General features: G+C 40.5%; 1 long non-coding RNA gene across 1 annotated transcript in view; it reads left to right on the top strand.

The window, feature by feature from the left end:
* Nucleotides 1-5,988: 5,988 nt before the first annotated feature.
* LOC125643082 (uncharacterized) overlaps nt 5,989-13,263 on the top strand; it is a 516,356-nt gene continuing 509,081 nt past the window's right edge. The window contains exon 1 of the long non-coding RNA XR_007358581.2: nt 5,989-6,133. This is a non-coding gene — a long non-coding RNA (uncharacterized LOC125643082). The remainder of the gene's footprint in view (nt 6,134-13,263) is intronic.

Below are 13,263 nucleotides of genomic sequence, written 5' to 3'. Positions count from 1 at the left end.
TGGAGAGAGTTATTTTTTTATGATTCATAACAATCATTTTCTCTGTAACTTCTAGTTGCTGCCTACGAAATCACCATCACTGTTTCTGTACTGGCTTAGAGTTTCTTTAAATCTTACAAAGAAAAATTCCCAAACAAACCACACACCAAAAAAAAAAAAAAATTACATCACCCTTAATTTGTTGTAGTTGAATTCTTGAAAGTACTTTTACATTTGACCAATATTTGCATAAAGTGGACTTAAAAATTATGCTGAATTACTAATTAAACCACTTTGCATGTGCAAATTAAAATGAGAAGGTCCTTAAGGAGTAATCCATATCAATGATGATCTTAACCTCTTTTAATTGGATCATTGGAACTCATTTTATCACACTGCATTATACACAATACTCAGAGACACATTCAGAATAATCTGAAACATTCTCTCCAGAGTGAATGGAATGTTAGACTCACAAAAGATTTTATTGTTTCAATTTTCTTGCATGGGTTTAAGTAGTCTTCATCTATCCCAGCTTAGTGTATTTCAATGTATGCCATCTGTAACTATATTTCCCTTTCTTCAAAAATTGCTGATGTCTAGTTACATGCCAATATCTCTGCAACTGCTTGAAATTTCAGCTAAATCTTGGTATCATTTTAAGCTTTAGCCAAAATACTTTGCTTGCTGTTCCTACCACTTTTGCCAGTCATCTCTTTTCTTTTTCTCTCTTTACTTTTCTTTCCTACTTCTATTGAAGACAAAATCATTATGCATTAGGAATTATTTGTTCTTTGATGGACAAAGATGTTCTCATATATATATATATATATATATATATATATATATATATATATATATATATATATATATATATATATAAGAATGAGAGAGAGAGAGAGAAAAAAAGGTTACTTTTTGTTTTGGTTGGTTTCATTCGGATATTTATTTTTAGGCTACCTATGATGGCTGTGCTGTAGCAACAATAATAAAGGAAGTAAAAAGGAATACATATAATGAGATGCATTAGAAAGACAGATCTTACCCATCCTGTGCCAAGCCTCTGGGTTGCTATACTGTCTTCATTACTTGCACTCCTTTTATTCAGGAGGAATACATCATGGAGCCATATAGTTGTGGATGCACCTGCATGATCTTTCCCATTCTTTGACCTGGTTTATGGAAATGCCACAGAAGAGAGCTCTGCAAGCACAGAAGAGGGTTGCATCCCCTTGCATGGGATTTCCAAGTGCTATTTCCCCACCAGGTCTGCTGAACAGTGCTACTTTCCCTGTGGCTAGGGGCCCTCTGCAGACATAATAAGAAAAAGGGAACTTCAAAATAAATAAAAAACTTTCCCAAAATTATAACACAGAATATGGAAAAGCCCTATTAGACTCGGTCTATCTTTTTCTTCTCCTTATAATAATATGTTGTAGAGATTTTGTCCAGGCTCTCTCTCAATAACCCAGTTAATGGGGCTTTATTGTAGTGAGCAGGGATGGATTAAGGCATAGGAGTAACATTAAGAGTAACAAGAAGGGTTTCTTCAGGTATGTTAGCAACAAGAAGAAAGTCAAGGAAAGTGTGAGCCCCTTACTGAATGAGGGAGGCAACCTAGTGACAGAGGATGTGGAAAAAGCTAATGTACTCAATGCTTTTTTTGCCTCTGTCTTCGTGAACAAGGTCAGCTGACCCAGACTGCTGCACTGAGCAGCACAGCATGAGGAGGAGGAGACCAGCCCGCTGTGGAGAAAGAAGTGGTTCGGGACTATTTAGAAAAGCTGGATGAGCACAAGTCCATGGGACCAGATGCGCTGCATCCAACAGTGCTAAAGGAGTTGGCGGATGTGATTGCAGAGCCATTGGCCATTATCTTTGAAAACTCAAAGCGATCCGGGGAAGTCCCGGACGTCTGGAAAAAGGCTAATGTAGTGTCCATCTTTAAAAAAGGGAAGAAGGAGGATCCGGGGAACTACAGACCAGTCAGCCTCACCTCTAGTTCCTGGAAAAATCATGGAGCAGGTCCTCAAGGAATCAATTCTGAAGCACTTAGAGGAGAGGACAGTGATCAGGAACAGTCAGCATGGATTCACCAAGGGCAAGTCATGCCTGACTAATCTAATTGCCTTCTATAATGAGATAACTGGCTCTGTGGATGAGGGGAAAGCGGTGGACGTGTTGTTCCTTGACTTTAGCAAAGCTTTTGACACAATCTCCCACAGTATTCTTGCTAACAAGTTAAAGAAGTATGGGCTGGATGAATGGACTATAAGGTGGATAGAAAGTGGGCTAGATTATCGGGCTCAACGGGTAGTGATCAATGGCTCCATGTTGAGTTGGCAGCCGGTATCAAGTGGAGTGCCCCAAGGGTTGGTCCTGGGGCCGGTTTTGTTCAATATCTTCATTAATGATCTGGAGGATGGTGTGGATTGCACCCTCAGCAAGTTTGCAGATGACACTAAACTGGGAGGAGAGGTAGATATGCTGGAGGGTAGGGATAGGATACAGAGAGCCCTAGACAAATTAGAGGATTGGGCCAAAAGAAATCTGAGGAGGTTCAACAAGGACAAGTGCAGAGTCCTGCACTTAGGACGGAAGAATCCCATGCACCGCTACAGACTAGGGACCGAATGGCTAGGCAGCAGTTCTGCAGAAAAGGACCTAGGGGTTACAGTGGACGAGAAGCTGGATATGAGTCAGTGTGCCCTTGTTGCCAAGAAGGCCAATGGCACACTGTATATGGGCTGTATATGTAGGGGCATTGCCAGCAGATCGAGGGACATGATCGTTCCCACCTATTCGACATTGGTGAGGCCTCATCTGGAGTACTGTGTCCGTTTTGGGCCCCACACTACAACAAGGATGTGGAAAAATTGGAAAGAGTCCAGCTGAGGGCAACCAAAATGATTCGGGGACTGGAACACATGACTTATGAGGAGAAGCTGAGGGAACTGGGATTGTTTAGTCTGCAGAAGAGAAGAATGAGGAGGGATTTGATAGCTGCTTTCAACTACCTGAAGGGGGTTCCAAAGAGGATGGATCTAGTCTGTTCTCAGTGGTAGCTGATGACAGAACAAGGAGTAATGGTCTCAAGTTGCAGTGGGGGAGGTTAAGGTTGGATATTAGATATTTTTAAGGTCAGGCTTGACAAAGCCCTGGCTGGGATGATTTAGTTGGGGATTGGTCCTGCTTTCAGCAGGGTGTTGGACTAGATGGCCTCCTGAAGTCCCTTCCAACCCTGATATTCTATGATTCTATGATAGGCACTCTAGACCCATACCTACGGCTTCAGTTGCTGGAATTACATGATAAAATCAGAATCTCAGCTTTCATTTAACCAAAAAAAAAAAAAATTCTCATCCTCATGGATGCAAAGAAAAGCCTATAAAGAGGCACCACATATAACCGAGCCTGGAGACAGCCTGAAGCAATAGCTCAGAGGAGTGGACTTTACCCATTTATATGAAACCTGTAACCACCTCAAGGAGTGGCAGGGCTATAACAGGGGTGCATGGGTGAGTTTTGCTTAGGGCACCAGATTGCATTAGTTTGGCCCTGACAGTGAGTAGTATTTTACTTTGCACTTAGTCACGCTGGTTTAAAAGAGAATACTTGCGTGGTAAAATACCAGAACCAGCTGGAGTAATTGCAAAATAATGTGCCATTCAGTACAAGAATGTCAATATCTAGATTTATGACTTTTCCCCCTCAGTTAATATATGTCTAGATTTTTCCTTAAATTTGCAGATATTAATTGCCAGGATCATTTTTCTTTCTTATTAAAATGATACCACCTGTTCTTTCTGCCAAATTGTCCATATCTCTGCAGATTGTTCCCAAATATTTGTCCATAATAGTCATGTCAGTGTGACGGGGTTGGGACTCACCACCACAGCACCTCCCGCTGGCACATCTGGGAATTAGCTCTGTCCTCTGCAGGGCACCCTCTGCTGGTGGTGTCCCATCTGTTGTCTCCGCTCTGCTGTCCTGGGACCTGCGTGGCTCCCTGCTCGGCAGCATCCTCTGCAGGACACTCTGCAGCCACTTCAGGACACTGCCTTCCAGCACTCTGGTCTCAGCCCCTTCCGGGGGTGGAGGGGAGGGAGGGAGGTTACCAGCAGTCTTCCAGGTCACCCCTGCTGCAGTGGCCAACCATAACCCCCAAAGGCTAGCCCCTTTGCTCAAGGGCCGGTTGCAGTTTGTCACAGCCACTCCTCCATAGCCAGGTGCAGTACAAGTGGGAAGTGGAGGGGGGAGACCCAGGCCCACCCACTGCTCTGGGTCCCGATCCAGGGACCCTCTAGCAGCAGCCTCTCCACCCTCCTTCTCTCCCCTCATCTGTCTGTCCTCCCTGGGTCACTTCCTCTCTGGCTCCTTGCACCCTCTAGGCCCTTCTGGTCAGGGCCCACAGTCTGACAGGTATCAGCTGGAGCTCTCCTCTGCTCCCCGGAGCCTGTGCTGTGCTGTGCTGTGCTGTGCTGTGCTGTGCTGTGCTCCTTAGCTCAGGAGACAGACCTTCCCCACATCTCTCCTGGGCAGCCTTTATATAGGGCCTAGCCTGGCCCTGATTGGCTGATTCTTTCCCTGCTCTGATTGGCTCTCCCCAGGGCTTGTCTGATTGACTGCAGGTCTGCACAGCCTCTCAGGCCTGGTTCAGCCCAATCTTGCCTGGGAGTGGGGCACCGCCCCACCATAGGCAGTATTTGTGGAATAAGGTGCTGCTCAGTAAAGTGGTATCAGAAATTGGCCCTGTATGGGAAGGAATAAACGTTTTGTCACCTAGAGCACAACAAAATCTTTTGTTATAAGCAGGCTGTCTTCTAAAAGAAGGTGAAAATTGTCTCCCCCTACCCCTCCTTTTCCATGATTAGGTCATGCTTTTTCTCAAGAGAGCAAAACAAAAGTAAACTATATTCTTTATTTTCTCCTGCCATTACACAAGGAAAATTGACAGGGAACAGGGAGACCCTGAAGGTATCATACTGATATTTTATTGCAACATGCAGGGGAAACATCAAATTAGTCAGTGACAGAGATTTGGCCTTGGGTTAAATTGTCAGAAGCTGATACAGCCCAAGCCCAGGGCCACTGAAGGAGAATATCTGTTAAAGGGATGAGAGTGGGGGCACGCACTCCCCATAATATGACTTCTGCTGAGGGGACCCAGAGCCAGCCAGCACAGCAATGGAAGTGGCTTGGGTTGCTGGGAATGTGTTGATTCAGGGTGACCCATAGAAAGCCTTCACTGACTAAAACTGCTGGTGCCTGGCAGATTCCCCCAGGGCACACCCCAACTGCTTTCACTCAGGGTAAGTTTCCCACAAGACTCAGGGTCCGTTTCTTGTGCTATCATACAAGAAGATGTATTTAACTTAATTTCCCTCTTCATTAGGTCTAGTCAGAGAACATTAGGTATTAGCTAAACCTGGGCCAAAACATGTTAAAATCAATACCTAATCTAACAGGCTTATAAAATAATTTAAACACATCTTGGTGAAATAGGAGCCAAGAATGCTATTTTGCCTTTTTTTTTTGTCTGACACATTTCTGTACGTAGGCAGCTCCAGTGGCCCTCAGACTTTGCATAGGGGCCGTGGAAGAACAGCTACAAACCACCCCAGAAGCTAGAATGGAAGCTGTGGCCTGTGCTAGAGCTCCATGGACAGCCATTGTGTTAATTGGCTACAGTTAGTCCAACTGTCCTCTTTTTCAGAGTTACCTGCAAGAAGCCCAGTTCCCATTGTTCTTGGATGGAAGATGAGAATTTCACCCTCAGCAAACAGGCATCAGCAGAATTAATCAGCTAAGGTCAGAGAGGTGGAGAATGAATGCTGCCTATGTTATATTCCATGAATGCATGCCACAAGAGGAAGAATTTAAAAAAAATCAGTAACAGAACATTTTCTTTTTCAACGGATGAAGAATTTTCCCACATAATGAAAATTAACTTGTTCTTTAACCACTTTTCTATAGAGATGGAAATCTCTGGGATGCTATCCCAGCTTTCATTAGATGGGTCATCATTAAGGAAACTATGCGGACCTCAGCCTTGTAGATCGATGAAGCTGAGGATTTAAAAAATAAAATACAATAATTTGAGAAGGATTCCCACAAGGGACCAACTAATGAAGGCCTAAGAGAGCTCTGAAAAGTAAGTAATCATGATTTACATTTGTATTGTTGTGCTTATTTTGATGTTTGTATATGCATCCTGAGGCACTCTGGGGTATGTGTGTGTGGTTTATTACTCTAAATAAAGAGATAATAAAATATCCTGAGTATGCTATATTCAGAAATAAGAGCATTACTCAGAGTCTGACAACAAGGCTGGTTAAGTTTTAGCAGGGCAGTTAAAGAAGTTAGAAAACACAAAAGGAATTTTTAAACTGGAAACAGGCTCTCTGAAACCTTTGCTGCTTCTATGAATACTTGCATAGACCTGAATCTCATCAAAACAAAATTAAATTTAAGATATTCTTCTCTAATATCAAGATAATTAAAACATTTCCAAATACACATGTTTTTCCTAGAGGCTTTTCTGAATGAAGTTTTTAGAGTAATTATAAAATTAATTTCAACTAGGCTATTTCTAGAATTCTTTGTGTGGCTTTACTTAGATTTATTACTCTGATAACACCCTACATTCCTTTTGCAGTGGGGTCTTGTCCCTAAAACATGAATGTTTTACATAGTTTGTCCTCTTGAAATAAGGGTTAACTCTGCATCAAGCTGAAATAGTATAAAAAGGAGATGTCCAAATCTAGATAAGACATTCTTAGGTTTGTCTCTTGAGATAAATTCCTTAGAGTTACAATTTTTCTTATGACAATTAAACTTCTGTTAAATATTTTGTTAAAAGCACAAATTTCAATAACGAATAAGTGAATATAAATATGTGAGGCTGAGATTTTCTTCCCTGGCATTTCTTGTCCTTGGGTGATGAGACAGAAACTTCTTAAAATTCCTTTGATGAACATTAATATGTTGCAAAGTAACTAGCTAAACGTAATATCTATTGTTATATTTCAAGCATCCTGGTTATAACATACTTACAACTACATCTTAATAGTCAATAAAGATGCAAACATATTTGTAACAACCTAATCAAAAGTTATAATTTTAATAATATCATTTTTGCATCAGTTGGAGGGGTCTCTCTTACACAGGGATGTGATCATTAGGTCAAGAACTATTCACTGGCTAAAAACTCCTCTTAAGAAGGCCAAACTTCTGCCCCATCTCTCTGAGTTATAGTAATGGCTCAGACCAACTGTGCATATACTCTGTCCCTGCCTTCTGAATTGTTGGGGAGGATACCGTTCCCTTTGAAACCCCATAGTTACCTGGCTCAAGGATTATTTCTAGGACTTTGCACAGGGATATAGTTTCACCCATTTATCATAAATGAAAGCCGGACAGGATTAGAAGAGCTAATTACCTCCTTCTTGGGTGCATCCATGTGTAACAAAGAGCCTTTTACCCCATGTAGTGCACACATTACAGGAGGCAGGCATAAATTAGGTCCTAGCACAAGGGGGCACAAATGGAAGGTCAGTAATGCTGGCAGCTGTGCTAAGGACCAAAGGGGGTGAGTCTTATCTAAATTAGGCATGGATGAGACTAAGTTCATCCCTGCATGATGGGTATGTTTTCACCTCTGACACAGCTACAAAGTACTGAGGGATTCTTTCCCCTGGGCCCAGAAGGCATTATGTCTTTTATAGGCACATTGCCCTCTGCTACTTCTGCTTGGACAGCATGCTTCATCCTCTTCCAAAGCATGAATGAGCTTTGCAAACACATATAATTGAGCCCTAAATATCTTAAGTTGTGACCATTGTACCTTCACCACTGAAGTCTTCCTATCAAAAAAAGAAGAATGCTTGCAAAGTTTGCTGTATTTCTCGCTCTTCAATATACCTCAATCTAAATGCTAATTTTTCCCTTCCATATCACTTCTGTGAGAATATCTTCATAAAAATTCTATTGGACGACACTTTCCTTAAGTCTTCTTGAAAGACATATCAGTTTAACAGACTTAAAATGTATGCCCTTGATTTTCCTTTTATCTGGCTGATCTCAATGTCAAATAAAGTTTCCAGTAAAATAAAAACGTGGAATTATCTTTCCATAATCCAATAGGATTTAATGCTTAGAGTGCATCCAAATTAATTCTGCTGCTTAACAATGGATGTCACACAGTGGAAGAGATTGGTGTCTTTTTTTTTTTAATATCACAAGTGTTGCAAAGTAAAGTATAGCATGAAATAAATCTCATTTGTTTATTCCTTGAATTTAAGATTTCATGGCTTGATTTTGTATTTTTCTATAAGATTTCTAAAAGAATTGCAACCTTGTTTTCTTTTGTCACACTTAAAGACTTTCCTAATGTTAACTCCAAAGTGTCAAAATCCCTCTAAAAAAATTTCTTGCTGCCAGCAACGTATATTAAATGTTCAGTAAAGCTGGAATTTGCTATGCTATTTTGGTAAAAGGTGCTTTCAATATTCAGGAGAAGGTGCTTATGTCATAGCACAGTCTAGTTGAACTAAATCCTTAGAAAAAGAATATGCATATTTATGAGTTCTCCATAACCTGGCTGTTTCGTTAACATAAAATATACCTTCCAGTATTTAAATGCAAAAAAAAAAAATGTCCTGAGGTCAGGCAGTGACTCTCCATGTTGATGATAGCATGTTGTTGTTCTACTACTAAAATACTGAGAAAAAAGACTTTGTAAAGTAAAGAGAGTGTCAGAGCAAAGCTAAATAGCTCATCAGCATGAAAAAGAAAAAAAATGGACATTCTAACTAATTTAGCTTAATTCTGACACTTACCCACATCCCTTTAGAGTATGGCATTAAATACTTTACTGAGGTTTTGTTTCAGTTTATTTTACTTTCTTAGACTAGCAAGTCCTTTACTGCATTTTGCTCCTCATGCTAAAAATCACATCTTCAAAAGCCCATCTTTGTTTTGAAGGAATGTTGCTCCTTTATCCACAACTGTGCTATTATTTCATGTAAATTAGAACAAAACTTATTCTCAGAAGGTGCTTTTGTTATACTTATATACTGACATACGTATTTTACAAATCACTGTATCACAGATTCAATATAACTCTCCATAAGTTGAGATAAAGTTTAGATACCTCTCCGCTTTGGAGAAATGATGATGCCACCTCTCTGTAAGTCTATGTGCGGGTGAAGCAACACCAGCAGAGCTTTCATATTTCTCTTGTTCATTCAAAAGCAGAGTCAAGCCATTTGGCAAAGATACAGGCTCTGATGAATGAGCTCTTGTAGTTGTACCTGAAGAACGTGGATTTGTTTTAGCTCATTAGGCTCACAGCTGGCTAACATTATTTTGTTGTTATTTTAAAATATGCACTCTGTCATCAGTGAGCTACATTAAGTCAAAGCTCTTGCTTCAGTATAACCTGACAACGTTGACATTGTTATTCGCTGCAGGCTTTGTACTTCTAGAAAATATCTTAAAATATACATCATGAGAAAGCACGGGACGAGAGCATGTCAGAACATTTTCAATAACAGTTTTTTTTTCATCAAAATATGCTACATATGCTAATAAGACAGAAAATATAATAATACCTCTATATAAATCCAAGGCATGCCCATATCTTGAAAACTGAGTACAGATCTGGTCATCCCATCTCAAAAAAATATATTGGAATTGGAAAAGATACAGAGAAGGGCACAGTTCTATATGAGGAAAGATTAAAAAGACTGGAACTTTTAGCTTGGAAAAAAGACAACTAAGGGGATATAATAGAGGCCTATAAACTCTTGACTGGTGTGAAAAAGTGAATAACAAAATGTTATTTACTCTTTCACATAACACAAGAACCAGGAGTTGCCCAATGAAATTAACAGGCAGCAGGTTTAAAACAATCATAAGCAAGTATTTCTTCACACAATACACAGTCAACCTGTGGAATTCTTTTCCAGGGGATGTTGTGAAGGCCAAAACTACAAACAGGGTTCAAAAAAGGCCTAGATAAGTTCCTGGAGGACAGGTCCATCAATGGCTATTAGCCAGCATAGTCAGGGATGGAACACCATGCTCTGAGTATCCCTAGCCTCTGTTTGCTGGGAGTGGAGGAGAGGGGATAGATTGCTCAATGACGGCCAGTTCTATTCATTCCCTTTGAAGCACCTGGCACTGGCCACTGTCAGAAGACAGGATATTGGGCTAGATGGATCATTGGTCTGACCCAATATAACAGTTATTGTGTTTTTTTATGTTCTTGTCAAGGCTGAAATATTTTGGTCCCTAGAGGGAAAAAAATATATCGAACATTTCAGAAGTAAAACTGCAAAGGCAAATGAAAATGCTAAAAGTTTTCTTTTTTTGGTTGCAGATATAACCCATATTTGAGATGGATGCGCCATTATTGTCCTGTTGAGTTTGCTTGTCATTCTTTAATGGAAGATTATTTTGGATACACAATCAAAGGGGGTATATTTCCCCATCTGTAAAATGGGGATAATGATACTGACATCCTTTGAGGTCTACTGATGAGAAGTGCTATATAGGAGTTAGGTGGTATTATAATTTTTAGTTTACTATGAAAGGTTTAAATGTTTCTCTTAAGATTGTGTTTCCCAAATATTGGGTCATGACCCACCAGTGGTTTGCGGGAAGGTTCCAAATGGATCATCCGGGATGTGATAGCAATATTTATGTTTATGCCATGGACCAACTTTTTAGACACCTCAAGCCCTCTTCCACCTCTGCAGTGCCTGTCACTGCCTCCCATGTCACTACCCACCCAGTGCATGTCCTGGAAGTGCTCCCCCAGTACTCTCACTTCTGCTGGCCTGGGGCAGCAGGCAGTGGTATGTGGAGTGGGATCTGGGCAGGAGAAGCCTGGAGGAAGTAGCTGGAGCCAGCCAGAGGACAGTCAATAGCCTTGTGGTGATTGCAGCCCAATTGTGGGGGGAGAGGTGTTGTCTGGGATGCAGGAGGGAACAGGGCTGGGAGAGTAAGATCAAGGGGGTGAGGGGAGCTGACAAGGGGCATGGGGCTGGGAAGCAAGGGGGAACAGGGGTCTAGAGAGCTGAGACCAGCTTTTCCACACTGACCACAATTAAGACCAAACTATACAACAAATTTCTTGTTGAAAATGATCTCAGACTCTGCACCTCCAAAACTGCCCCAAAATTAAATATATACAAAGCAACTCAATGACGTCCTTCTTATTAATTATGAACAGGTCTTGCAGTGTGGAAAGCACATTCTGCTGTTTTTCTTTTTTTCTTTCATGTTTGAATTAGTGGCTAATTTTGGTTTAACTGAACACAATACTGTGGTATGTTGGCTACAGTAATGTTTTTATCAAATTAATCCAAAAATCAATATTTCTGTTGCACAGATTTTTTTAAAAAAGTAAATTGTCTCTCTCCCCCTCCCCTTTTCCTATATATAGATGTAATGGTGGGTGTCCCAAAAAGACAAATGCAGTTCGTGGGGTGCCTTAGTAAAATTTTTGGGAACCACTGATTTAGAGATTCATGCTTGTTGAAAATGAAAACGAACAAAACAAAACCAAACACCCTCATTTACCTGACTTTTCTCTCACCCATTCTACTTTGGTATCAACAAATAAAAGTCCTAGATTGCTTATATCTAACAACATCATATATAGGACTTTTACTTGCACTGTGGAAACTCTGAAGATGTTTTCCATCTCAAAGAGTTGATTAACCTATAGGCAAATTTTAAAATGTCAATAACAATGTATTTTTGTACTAGTTGAGTTAGAAGATGTCAAAGTGTTTTTTTTACCTATACTTCTCATGAAACCACAGGTGAAGTTCAAAGGTAGCTTAGAATGCTTATTATTCTTATGCAAATTCTTGATATGCAATTTGGTGTGAGGAGGAGAACTGAGAATTGGTTCTTTTGCTCAAACTGCTTATCCACCCACAGGCTAAAGAACTGCACATTTTTAATACATTCTGGGGAAAACTCTGTTCTCAGTTATAGCTGTGTGAATCTGGGATAATTCCATTAATGTGAATAGAGTTACTCTGGATTTACATCAGTGTAACTGAAAACAGAATTTTGTCCATTGATTGTGTTTGTTTTGTTTTTTAATTGAGAAACCACATTTTATATCATGTAAAATTCCAAAATGGTGCAGGTGGAAGTGAGCCCTAAACCTCCACAAGGAAGGATTTTGTATTTACTCCGACTAAACAGCTGATCAACCTGCAGTAAAGAGGAACATCTGCATAATTAATGTATATTATTTCTACTAAGCCAAATCCACAGAAGAAGTATTCTGGACAACAGTTTTTCTGTGTCCCATTGCAGTGTAGCCATCAGCCCAGAGGCAAAACAAAAATATGATTTCTTAATGTCTAATAGTCTACGTAAGCAATGTCTCCACAAGAGGAAGTGAGTCATGAGACAAGGAAGATGTAATGCACTGGCTCCTGCACCCTGGAAACCATGAAGAGCTACTGAAGCCATTAAATATTGATTTCCAATGCTCTCCATCCTTGCAGAGCTTGTAGTACTGAAGAATCCCACCTATATATCTGACCAGTGGGTGTACAGCAATACATAATGATAAATAATCCTCCATACATGTTAATGATGAAATCATCACCACCGTTATAAATGGTATTCAAAAAAAATCACCATCACTAGGAGGCTGAATGGCTGAGAGTTGGTAATAGAAGTTAGAACCTTCAACTTCTCCAGCCTCCTGGTGAAGATGGCTCAGATGAGGCCGAAAGGCTTGAACTTGAACAGTGCTGTGCACGCTGGCCCTGATCCAGCAAAGCACTTAACCACAAACTTACTCTTCAGCCCTTTAATAGCTTCATAGGAGTCAATAGCAGTACTCAAACCTGAAAGCTAAGCCCATGCTTGAGTGCTTTGCTGGATCAGGGCTGGAGTGCTGAGCACTGAGCAGGACTGAGCCCCGTGAGATTATTTTCTGATAGCTGTTCATGGATTTATGTCAGATGATTGCTGGTCTCAATCCCCTTCTAGAAAGTTGGCGTCCATATCATGACTGAATTACCTTGCAGTTTCAGAAGGAAGGCTAAAGTGTAGGTATTGTATTCGGTATCTGCTCTCCGCTAACAGCAGTCTTTTCAGGTCATTGCTGAGACACATTTATAGGCTTGTTTGAAAGCTTGCACTACTGCTGTTTGTGCTGCATTTTTTCTGCACATAGGTAGAATATTTCAGTCTTCAAGACTGTCTGTCTGATGTAGGCACTAAATTCACTTACATATAAGGAAA

Source organism: Caretta caretta, chromosome 9 (genome assembly GCF_965140235.1).
Source record: "Caretta caretta isolate rCarCar2 chromosome 9, rCarCar1.hap1, whole genome shotgun sequence".
Classification (NCBI taxonomy): Eukaryota; Metazoa; Chordata; order Testudines; family Cheloniidae; genus Caretta; species Caretta caretta.
Note: the sequence above shows the minus strand (reverse complement) of the source record. Positions and strands in the feature narration are given on the sequence as shown.